Here is a 13,060-nt window from a genome sequence, read left to right on the forward strand (position 1 = left end):
AGTATCCTCGTGGTACGTTAGATGAAGAAAAATGGCAGTAGCTAGGACTAAATAAGGTTTCTGTGCAAAACCTTTTGTTGTTTCAGCACCGTAGGTGTGAAACCACTTCATCAAATTTGCATCTTTAACATAGCAAAAGTGGGCGGAGTAAGCATCAAACAGTTCACCCTGAAAAGCATGGGCTGAGGAAAAGGAGACACAATCAGGTCATAACATTTTTGTAACTAGCGCATTTCTCAGGCGTGGGCAGTTAATTTCCCCAAGGGGCCTCGTGAGAAACTGGGACTGTTGTGGAGGGCTGCATCAAAACACAGAGCCCAGTTCAGCTCATATTAATGTTATCCTCCTTACTGTATGAGCTCATTGCTGAGGCCCTCCACAGCAGTCCTATTTCTCATCTGGCCCCTTGGGAAAATTAGTTCCTTGATAGAAACTGAAATATGATGTACTGCTGCAACAAAAACGGCAAAAGTGTGCAATCATATTTCTATTTTTGGAAATGGGTTTAATTGGTCCCATTCACTGAACCAGTGATGAGGTGGATAGGATGGTTTTAAAAGGATTAGATAATAAAATAAAAAAAAAGTGGCATGTAGATGGGTGGTTCCCAGACTGCAAACACTATACTAGCTACATGTAGTTACATGTCTCCACTCTGGGTCACATGGCACACCTAACAAAGGCAGGTACTTTGAAATTCCTCACCCTGCCCAGTGAGGAAGGAAGCAGGGCCATTAAAAAGCCATGGAAGTTGTTCTAAAAGTGAGGAAAAGTAACATTATGCTGTCGTAGGCTGTCGATTTCATCGAGCCTCTTATTCCTAATGTAAATGCAAAACTCACACCAGTGTATAAGTACACTGCTCAGAAAATTAAAAGAATGCTCTGAAAACACATCAGATCGCAACTGGATAAAGAAAAAAAAATTATTCTGCGTATCTATACTGATATGTAGTGGGTAATGTGATATGAATGAAAGGATACCACATCGTTTGATGGAAAAGAAAATGATCAGCCTATAAAGGGCTGAAATCAAAGAGAAAAAATGATGTGGCAGGCTAATCCATTTTGCCAAAATTTTATAGTAGCAGCTAAAAATGGTACTCAATAGATTGTATGTCCCCCAGGTGTTTGTATGCATGTGTGACAATGTCAGGGCATGCTTCTAATGAGACGATAGATGATGTCCTGGGGATCCTCTCCCAGATCTGGACCAGCATCACTGAACTCTTGGACAGTCTGAGGTGCGACCTGGTGGGGTTGGATACTACGAAACATATTGTTCCAGAGTGTTCTGTTGGATTTAGGACAGGCGTCTGAGGGCCACTCAGTGGTAGTAATTCCTTCATCCTCCAGGACTTGTGTGTATACTCTGGACTGGACGGTGGTCTGTCTGATGTGCAGTGCAGGAGTCTGTACTGTCTCCATTCCTGTTCACCCTGTAAACCTCAGACTTTCAGTACAACGCCTGGTCATGCCAACTAACGAGATAATATGACAAAGTGTTGGAGTGCTTGGAAGTATTAGTGATGAGCATAAGAAAGAATACAGAGCATTAGTAGGTAATTTGTGGAGTGGCCTGAAAGGAATCATCTGGTTATGTGTGTGAATAAGAACAGAAACGATGACTGACTTCAACAGGAAGAGGACAGCTCTATGACCCGTGTCTATCCTGACACAGGATGCTGATGTAATGTTTGAGTACAAGCACTGGGGCCTCCACATTAACAACTGACTGAACTGCAACACCAACACAGATACTGTGTATTTCCTATGAAGCTGAGAGTCTTGTGTGTGTGCAGTAAAATTGAGATTTTCCATTAGTCATGTATGCAGAGTGCAGTGTGCTGGAGCTGGTGACACTGTGGACTCTCATCTCTCTCCCTCTTTTCTCCTCTTAAAGCAGACAGTGTTCTGAAACTTTTAAAGCTCTGCAGAAAGACTTGAGAACTGTTGCGCAGCACCACTTAAAAAAATTACTCCTTGGAAGCACAATATGAAAAAAAGAGGGATGTCTTGAGACATTTGGACACTAACCTCTGTCATATGTGGTCATTGTTAAATAATACACCAATCATCAGATAGCTTTATATTTCTAAATATAAAAATTTGGTGAATCTGATCAAACAGATTTTAAGTAAAAGAGAAATGCAAACAAGTTTCGCAACTTTTCCCTAAACAAAATGTACAAAAATGGGCTGATATCAGACAGAGTAGCCATCTGAATACACTTTGACTTTTATACTTCGACCAAGGAAACAAGAAAGGAGGACGAAACAGTAAAATATGCCACTGTGTTACCTGATTTTTGTGTTTTTCTTTTACATAAATAAATGTGCACTGTAAATGATTGCAGAGAAGGCACAAATCAGTGCACAAGGAAAACAAATATCATCAGAATTCAGGAAATGAAGTGTTTGAAGGTCAAAGTTTCCTGGGGAACATCCAAAAGCTACGCTCATTCTTCCCTATTCTGCCTGCACGCTGCAGAGAAAACAGGTTAGCTTAGTTGTATCTACTGAAACCCAGAGCTAAACTAGCACTCTTACGCTGAAATAATACAAAATGGCCCCATGTTAAGTTAACAAGGACATAATAGTAGATCATCAGAAGCAAGAGACTGTGCTTTTGTTTAGCTGGGTGGACAAACTAGTTTAACAGAGACTTGTTTCATTCTGGATGAATACTGAAAGAGTAGTGTTCCAGCTCCAATATTACTCATAGACTACATTATTAAAGATATACCTTGTATACTTATAGTACAAAAATTAGAAGCTAAATGTACAGAATCACAGGCAGCAGGCTCCAGATGCAAGAGCAGGGCATGAGCAGTCCTAACGAAAGAGAAGGATCTGAAATTTTTTTCCATACTTTACACAATATAAGCCAAGAGTTTACAGAAAGGCTTACATCTGCAATATCCATATTCATGAAAGAATCAAAATCTAAGTAGAACATATGGGAGTCTGGTGTGTATGTGTGGAGAGGTTTGGAGATATCACATTTATTTGTGGAAAAACACGGGCTCTTAATGTGGAAATCAAAGAAAGAAAAAAAATCAGCATCAGTCCACGGTATGATCATGTGGGGATCAGCCTCTTAGCATTTTCCCAGTGTGGGTGGTTTGGTGGGTGCATGTGTGTGAAAGAGTGTTATGTGCTGCCAAACACAAAGCAGGCAACATTTCGCCCTCTAGTGTTCACGGCTGTGTTTGGACTTGATTCCAACGTGCAAATAACTGAGTGCTGCTCAATGAAAAGTACATAGATAGATGAGAAAAGGTCACAAAGTATTAAGGTACTTGTGATTTTTTGGGATTTTTTAAACTTAAATATTTGGATTCTCTTTGTATTACATAGTGTTATAGTGTAAACATATACAAAACATATAGCATAAATGCATGCATGTGCAATAAAACTAGCAGACCTAAAACCCCTGATTATTTTAACAAACATATAACCATTTACTTGTTTGATATCACTAAACAATATGTATACTTCACGCTTATTTACATATCTGAACGTGTATATCAAACACACAGTTGTTGTATTCACATTTCGGCATGGTGATGCTGCTAATCCATTTTTATGCCACTGTCATTGCACAAAACAGGTGTTTCTCTGTTCTTTTGTGTTACACTGGTATCTCTCTTTTGAATACAATTACACAGTGCTTTATATTTGAATTTGCAACCCATGTAGATGAGCTAAAGTTAGAGGGCGGGACAACAATTGGATCAAAGCAGGTATATCTTTAGTATCATATGTAGCAGTTTTTACTCTTTCTCTGTTATGACAAAAATCTGTAATCATAGAGCCAGTTTCATGTATGAGGGGACAGGGTTCAAGATGTGCTTGAAAATCATGTTCAGATCTTTTTAAATTACTGACTTCATACACTTAATTACTTTTGGATCAAATGGTGATTCCCCCTTGGAACTGTAGCTAATAAATCTTGAACAACAGTTACTTTTACTGGAAGTTAAAAACTAGGATGAAGCGATGACTTCAGAATTGAGCTATACGTGGCGCCGACTCTTAGCTCAATTACTTTAGATTCATAGAGATATTATCTTATCGTTAACTGTATTACTGTGCCAACACAGTATATTGCTGCCAAACAGACCTATCAGATCTGCTGAGGTACGTGTCCCTGTAGCATGAAGCTACATTTCTGAGAAAGTGTATGCTAGGCTGAGGCTTCCATGGGTGGGCAATTCATTCTCCAAAGGGGCCACATGAGACACTAGGACTGTTGTGGAGGGCTGCACCAATACGCTGAACTTAGTTCTGCTCATTATTGCTTAGGCTATGCTGTAGTGTATAGAGTTAAGATGAAGCTTTCTATTTCTACGCAGTGTTACTGAGCCATGACTTCATGTTGTAGCTATGAACTGTCACCAGGGGACAGTATCAGACAATATTTCCAGCCACCTGTTTCTGTTTTTATTGGCTCTAGCTTAGCTCTTGCCCCAGAGAAAACAGAAGTCGTAGCATATGTAATACTCTGATAAATATCAGTGGTATTTATTTTGTTTTCATGAGAATAAGTTAAAGAGAAAATAATTGTTCATGGTGAGGTTAAGAGTGGTATAAATATGTGATATAAATGTTTGTATTAAAATGCATAAATCGTGTGTGAAAAAATCAGTTATGTTAAAAAAACATAATTTCATGGAATGTGAATGTCTGTTAAAAGAGAGGAGGTGTAACTTGTCTTATATGCTACGTCACGAGAGGTCATGACTTGCAGATGACTTCCGGGGGAAAGAGACTCGGGAGGAAGAGAGGAGAAAAAGGAGGATTACTAAAATGGCATAGACGAAGCACGGACTTCGGGACTGCTTATGTCACCAAAGTTGTTCGGCAACAACATATCACCCGTCTGCGGACTTCCCGGTAATCATTCGGAGCGTTTGAGCCGGGCTTCCCGTATCTTTTGTGCTTGGCTAAGCACGAGGCACGTTTGGCTACGTTGGCTAGCTGGAGCTAGGCTAACGCCACGGTCCTGGCTAACGGAGATTCCGCCGGAGCGAAGAGACGGAGTTTGAGAGTTGTCTCGGGAGAGAGTTGCTAACCGTGGATGATTTGCTGCTATCTAAGGAACCGGAGATTCGTTGCTCGCTGCCGCGAGTGGAGACGGTTGCTACCACAACGAGCGAGTTATTCATCGGAGGAGGTGGAGACATCACGGATACTCGGAGGTATTGTTGTTATTATTAAGAGCTCCAACTAAAGCGCGCCAACAACAAAAATAAACTAAGAGTGCACTCTGGGGAAAGAATAACATTGGACAGGTTAAGGGAAAAAATACTAAAATCTATCCCCCGGGGGTTTATTGTATGTTTTGTATATGTGTTTTTTTCATGAAGAAAAAAAGGGTTGGATGTGAATTTCCTGCAATTGTTTAATACATTTTCTAACCCTGAGATCCTGTGTTGGGTTTATTGCATGGTGTCTTATCATTTGAGTATTCACATGTATTAGCCTTAATCGGTTAAGTGTATTTCCTTAGCCTCCGCTTGTCTGTGTAGACACGAGAATCATATGAACCTTAGACTGATATTTATTTTTCGAGATGTATCTTTTATCACAGAATGTTTAAGTAGAGTCAAGACTGCACCCGAGGGCATAAGGGGGGAGTCTTGTCACACGAGCCAGTGGTAAAAGTGTTACATTTTTGGGGGCTCGTCCGGGATCGCCGCCTGCTACAAACATACTGGGATCTACTGCAGAGTCTATGTTGAGATTGCTGAAGGCTGCAGAAGGGCCGCCGATATCTGACAGGGCTCTTCTGGCGGGGGCAGGAGGGACCACTGGTCTGGGAAAGTCATACTCGTAAACATCCTCCACACTGGCCTCCTCCTTTTTGTCCTGCGGAACAGCTGAATGCTGAGGATGGTAGCTCAGAGTTCTGCGTCGTCTCCGACGAGCCGGCCTGGGCCTGGATGTTACACATGGATTCGTAATCCTGGGGGTCCTCAGAGTCTCTGTCCCCCACCTCACTGCCGGAAGGTCTGAGCATGTTTGTTGATCTGCCGGTATTTCTAACAACCCAAGATCTATATTTTTCCCTTAAAGACAGCGCCATATAGCCCTGTTGTGGTGGGGCCTTCGTTGCAGGGCGTGGCACCATGTAGTTTGCTGCCCAGGCTGGCTGGTCCAGGGTGGAGGAGAGGGGTCTCCTTTTGAGTCTGGATTCCTGGCCGACCAGGGAGGGGCGCTCCGGTGGGGGAGGAGGGGGAGGCTCTCTCAGTGCTGGAGGCAGAGGTAGAGGCTTGTCCCTGTGAGTGGCTACCATTTTGACTGTGGCTCCCTGACTCAGTGCACTATGGGAGGTGGAGGACCTCTGCTGTAAGAGGTCCAGTCGCAGAGGCACCGGAGGCAGCTGAGACACTGGAGACGGAGGGCGCTCCACTTTGGTGCAGGCCAGCCTGATCATGACAAGTTGCTGGTCTTCCAGCCGATCATCCTTTTCCTCTTCCTTGCCTGCGGCTTCTGCTCTGCTCGACCCCTGGAAACCAGCAAAGGAAGCCCCAGTGGCCTTCGGGTGAAAGGGGTCCACTACAATAGGCTCTGTGCCTTTAATCTCACATCGGCTAAACGGGCAGCCCTGACCCTCCGATTCCTGAGTAACTTTGATGTGGTCCTGTGGAGACGGTTCACACAACCCTGTAAGGTCTGGGTTCCGTACACGGCCATCTGGGAAAAGATAGAATCCCTCTCTGTATCCATCAATGAGTGCTTGGAAGAGTGGTTTGTTATGCGGGATGGTCTGCAGGATGTTCCCATCATCTGTCACATAGCCAATTACCCACTGGCCCAGCCGAGTGCAGCTCAGCCTGAAGATATAGCTGCCAGGTATGCGGATGAACCTGTGCAGTCGAGCCTTCATCTCATCATAGGTTAAGAAGGCTATATAACCAGGGTGTGTAACAGCCAGGCTGTTCCAGTTCCTTAGAAGAGATGACCATGGCTGAAAGAGCCTTGTAAAGATGTCAAACTCGAAGACGGAGATGTAGTCGTTACAGGTGAGGTCGATAGTGGATTTGAGCGCCATGGCCTCCAGACCTGAGCTAATAGGGTGAAACTCATGAAGAGCCTGCCGAAATGTCCTCCATGGCACTATGGTCTTGTCCCCGAATGACCTTCTCCAGAATTCAGCAGCATCAGCTTTGGTAATCCTGAAGTTGTCGCCCTGAAATAGGCCATTGGGGAAGATGGCTTTTAACTCCGCTAGCATGTGACTGAAGATCAGAGATAGCTTGGTAAGGTTTTGCCTGGGCTGGGAGTTCTCCTCGTACATCCTCTTCTTGGCCTCCTTAAAAAGACTCATGGTCTGCTTCGTCTTGTTCGTCAAGTTGTCGATGACCACGCGGAAATACTCGTTCTCGCCGAGGATCTCTATTTTGCCCTCATACCTGGACAGAATGGTGCGTAAATGCTGGTAGGTATTCGGCAAAAGATCCGGGATGTAGGGCAGATTGCTCTTCAACGCCACCTTGGGGTTCTCGCACAGATGCACCACCTTATCCATGAGTTTCCAGCATTTTTCCACCATTTTCTTGTCAACCACTGCGGGCTGGTGAGGCTGGAGAGCTTGCTGGTGAGGCTGAAAGGCGTCCTTCATCAAGCCGATGAGACCGGCGCCCCTTCTCGGATTTCCGGCCATTAATTCGGTTGGTGACAGGGGGTTAGCCCGGGGCTCTTCTGGGGGTGGGTGGCTGACAACCTGACAAAACTGACATTTATCCAGTGACAGCTTCAGTCCTTCGTCCTTTAGACGGTCAAGCACCTTCAGCAACCGGATCTCATGCTCCTCAAGCGTGGCTCCAAACACAATGAGATCGTCGAGATAGACCAACACCTCAAGCAAGTTCATGTCTCCAACAGTTTGTTCCATTACCCGCTGAAATGTAGCGGGAGCCCCTGTCACTCCCTGTGGCATTCTTTCAAATTGGAAGAATCCAGCCGGGCAAATGAAAGCTGTCTTTTCCTTGTCGGAGTCTGCCATGGGCACTTGATAGTATCCACTCCGAAGGTCAAGCACACTGAACCACTTGCTTCCACTGAGACATGCCAAAGCATCTTCAATTCTTGGCACCGTGTATTGGTCGGGAGTGGTGCGGCGGTTTAGGGTCCGAAAATCCACACACATCCTTATTTTCCCATTCTTCTTTCTCACGACCACAATGGGTGAGGCATAAGGACTGCGTGACTCTGTAATAACACCAGCAGTTTTTAGCTGCGCTAGATGCTGTCTCAATGCCTCTATGTCAGCAGGTGGCAACCGACGAGACCTCTCCCGAAATGGTTTGTCCTCTGTGGTTTTAATAGTGTGCTGGGTGCTCTTACTGCATCCGACATCAAACTCATGCAGAGAGAAAACTTCACTCGTTATGCTCAAGCTTTTCCAACAAAAGACCAGAGAGCCTCTACGGTTGCAAAGGTGTTGCTGGAGAAGTATTTCGTTCATTACGGACTGCCACGGAGGATGCACAGTGATCAGGGCAGAGATTTTGAAAGTCGTCTTGTTCATGAAGTGTTGAGTTCGCTTGGAGTTGAAAAGTCAAGAACGACGCCCTATCATCCTCAAGGAGACCCTCAACCCGAGAGATTTAATAGGACGTTGTTGGACATGTTGGGGACCCTGGAACCGAACAGAAAGAAAAAATGGAGTCAGCACGTCGTTCATTTGGTTCATGCTTATAATTGCACTCCAAATGAAGCTACAGGTTTCTCTCCTTATTTCCTTATGTTTGGGCGTGAAGCTAGGTTACCTGTGGATTTGTGTTTCGAGACTTCTAGTGATGGCACACCACAGAAAACTTACCTCAAGTACGTTTCTGACCTGAGGAAGGAGTTGAAGGCTGCCTATGAACTAGCAGAGTCCGTCGCGGCCAAACAGAATGAGAACAATAAGCAGCGGTATGACAAAAGAATCAGGTTCGCACAGTTGTTACCTGGAGACAGAGTCTTGCTACGAAACCTCGGGTTACAGGGGAAGCATAAACTGGCCGATCGCTGGGCGTCAAAACCATATGTTGTGGAAAGCAAGATGCCGAACCTACCAGTGTTCCGGTTGAAACCTGAAGATGGTGATGGACCAATCAAGATCCTCCATCGAAATCACTTACTGCCTCTTGGGGAGAGGATATGTCTAGACTCTGCATCCCATACGGATCTCACCCCTACAAGGAGAGTCTTGCGATGGAGGAAACAGAAAGAATGCACAGACAAGCCTGGAAAGGAAAAGACACTATCGCAGAGAACGGCAGATAAAGACTCTGAAAGGGAAGGAGTCACACCCAGTGATAAAGATGAGAAAGAGTACACTGACTCCGAAGATGAGGATTTTGGCCTTTGGTGTGATCTGACTGTTGAACCTCTCAGGTGCAACATGGATAGTGATACTCTGGAACCATTCAGTCTGGATTTGGGTATTTCCTTAAGCGACGTAGCTGAACAACCAAAAACAGTTGGGCTGGGAGTAACACAGAAATGTGTAGAGGAACCTGAGACGGACAGTGTAAATGAATCTGAGTCTGTTGAGATCACCGAAGCCGAATCACCTGATACTTGCGAGAATCCTGAGGAGGCAGGGAAAGAGAAAACACTGAATGCAGACCTTATTTCGCAAGAAGAAGATACTGGATTTAACTCTGAGACTAATCCTGACTTTGACATTAAGACCAGACCTCAGAGGTTAAAGAGGGCTCCTTTGAGGTTAACTTATAATGAACCAGGTCATCCCAGTGTGGTAGCCGCCACTACAGTGAAATATGTCTCTTGTTTTTATAAGTGGATAGGTACATCCATCTTTGCTTAGTTGTGTGTTTTACTCACCTGTTGTGCCATAATGGTTTATGTTTTCAAGGTACAAAGTCATGAGGGCATGCTTTTCTTTGGTGGGGGGAGAGTGTAATACTCTGATAAATATCAGTGGTATTTATTTTGTTTTCATGAGAATAAGTTAAAGAGAAAATAATTGTTCATGGTGAGGTTAAGAGTGGTATAAATATGTGATATAAATGTTTGTATTAAAATGCATAAATCGTGTGTGAAAAAATCAGTTATGTTAAAAAAACATAATTTCATGGAATGTGAATGTCTGTTAAAAGAGAGGAGGTGTAACTTGTCTTATATGCTACGTCACGAGAGGTCATGACTTGCAGATGACTTCCGGGGGAAAGAGACTCGGGAGGAAGAGAGGAGAAAAAGGAGGATTACTAAAATGGCATAGACGAAGCACGGACTTCGGGACTGCTTATGTCACCAAAGTTGTTCGGCAACAACTTATCACCCGTCTGCGGACTTCCCGGTAATCATTCGGAGCGTTTGAGCCGGGCTTCCCGTATCTTTTGTGCTTGGCTAAGCACGAGGCACGTTTGGCTACGTTGGCTAGCTGGAGCTAGGCTAACGCCACGGTCCTGGCTAACGGAGATTCCGCCGGAGCGAAGAGACGGAGTTTGAGAGTTGTCTCGGGAGAGAGTCGCTAACCGTGGATGATTTGCTGCTATCTAAGGAACCGGAGATTCGTTGCTCGCTGCCGCGAGTGGAGACGGTTGCTACCACAACGAGCGAGTTATTCATCGGAGGAGGTGGAGACATCACGGATACTCGGAGGTATTGTTGTTATTATTAAGAGCTCCAACTAAAGCGCGCCAACAACAAAAATAAACTAAGAGTGCACTCTGGGGAAAGAATAACATTGGACAGGTTAAGGGAAAAAATACTAAAATCTATCCCCCGGGGGTTTATTGTATGTTTTGTATATGTGTTTTTTTCATGAAGAAAAAAAGGGTTGGATGTGAATTTCCTGCAATTGTTTAATACATTTTCTAACCCTGAGATCCTGTGTTGGGTTTATTGCATGGTGTCTTATCATTTGAGTATTCACATGTATTAGCCTTAATCGGTTAAGTGTATTTCCTTAGCCTCCGCTTGTCTGTGTAGACACGAGAATCATATGAACCTTAGACTGATATTTATTTTTCGAGATGTATCTTTTATCACAGAATGTTTAAGTAGAGTCAAGACTGCACCCGAGGGCATAAGGGGGGAGTCTTGTCACACGAGCCGGTGGTAAAAGTGTTACACATACAAAGAACTTTATGAAAGAGTGAAGCTTGCAGTAAACTTTAAAATACTTGACTATATTTTTACATACAAAAAACTTACAGTGTTCACACGTGATGTATGCCGTACCCCTCTGGATACACAGTATGTCCATCCATTCTCTTCCACTTCTCCAATTCAGGGTAGTTGGGGGGCTGGAGCCTATACTGGCTGTCGGAGAGAAAGAGGCAGGATACACCCAGTCTGTCGCAGGGCTAACACATAGAAACAGACCACACAGCATATGTCTGTACTATATTCAAACTTGTTTCATATTTCTGCAAGTAAGATTGGAGTCACTGTAGCCGCAGCTGTTGTTATGCTACCTACCGGTAACCATGTGAAACTCACAAACAGTACTCCTTCCAACAGAACGTGTTTGGTCTTTATTGGTGAACGGCTGTGGAATCAAAGCACTTTGAAATCGGATGATGCTTTTTTAATACACCCTGTACAATCAGACAGTCACTTTATTGTACTGACATATGTGCACAATGTACTGAGGTTCACAGTTGTTTCAGGACGTGTAAAGTTGTGAAACCTCATGTGTAATGTGCAAAAGAATAATCTGACCAGGAAGTTGTTCTTTTAAATCTCATTTTGGGGGCAGAATCACCAAATATTTAACCTCCGGACAAAAAATAAAGCTCTCAGACACCTGGAGTTGATCCAAGATGGTTGCCAAGTTGTGAAACTTGCTTCTCTGGGGGAACCCCAAGCATCATTTTGAGTGGGTGCAATCAGCTCAGGTGGCTAAGGTAGGTAACCCAGAATACAGACTGATCTAAAAGCAGTAAGAACAAAGACTCCAGCAGGAGGAAACACAGTCAAAAATACAAGGCAAGACTGAAACAAATGTAACTAAAAGATGCCATAACCATCTGAATATGTGAAACATATAGGAGAACAGCGAGGGATATTTTAAGAAAAGGTAAGCGTTTCTTAAAATACAAAGTCCAACAGGTGAAATCTAAAACCCACAAACAAGAGACTTAGACATGCAGGAGTAACACAAGACTATATACACAAACAGGACTGATTAGACAACAGGACACGGGAGGAATCACCTGACAGCAGACGATAACAGTCAAGGAAACGTAGGAAGAAAGAGACCGGAAGTAAAACTAACCTTCAACATAAAACAGGAAATAACCAAAACATAATAAAAGACATAAAAAGTTACAGACAAAAGAACACAAAGGGACTAAAACCAGACGGAGGGAGGCACTGGAGAGCCGACCTCTACTACTACTACTCTATTATATTATTATACTACTATAATAATGTAATATAATATTATACTACTATTATATTATTAATACTACTACTACTACTACTAATACTAATAATAATAATAATAATAATAATAATAAAGACATTAACCCAAAATTATAATACTAAAACTCATCATCAGGGTAATAAGATCAAACCAGAACCAACACTCAGAAATGAACGAAAAACCTCAAATTAAGCCTCATAAACTGAGGAGACTAAGTATCCAAGCTACACAGTATCAGTAATGAAACATCGAGTTGCTCTTCATCACATAAATATAACTAAAATCAAATCTTTTTTTCTGTAGGATTGTGCAAAAGAGTCCAAACTTTGTCTCGATTTTCAAAAGAACGGGCAGACCTTCACTAAAGCTGTCTGACATGATGTGTATTTCTTGCTGTCAGCTCCACTGAAGTGACCGGTGATTAAGCGCAGGCCTACGTGGGAACTTGCCTCTACAGATCACATCTGGCATTCGTCTGTCAGCCTTTACTTCTGTTTGTTTTACAGTCCGGTTCACATTTATGTCTTTATAAAGGCCACTCGCCTGTGTTTGACGTTTAAATCACGAAATGCAGCGTGAACTTTTTCCACCCCATTAAACCTGATCCTGCTAATACCCCCCCCCCCCACCTTCCTCCCCTCCTCCGCCTCCCCCTCACCACCGCT

At 43.5% G+C, this 13,060-nt stretch overlaps 1 pseudogene; it reads right to left on the minus strand.

Annotated features, from left to right (window-relative positions):
- Positions 1-5,694: 5,694 nt before the first annotated feature.
- Positions 5,695-7,670, minus strand: LOC101468920 (E3 ubiquitin-protein ligase CBL pseudogene; annotated as a pseudogene).
- Positions 7,671-13,060: the final 5,390 nt, after the last annotated feature.

This window comes from Maylandia zebra, linkage group LG7 (assembly GCF_041146795.1).
Source record: "Maylandia zebra isolate NMK-2024a linkage group LG7, Mzebra_GT3a, whole genome shotgun sequence".
Lineage (NCBI taxonomy): Eukaryota > Metazoa > Chordata > Actinopteri > Cichliformes > Cichlidae > Maylandia > Maylandia zebra.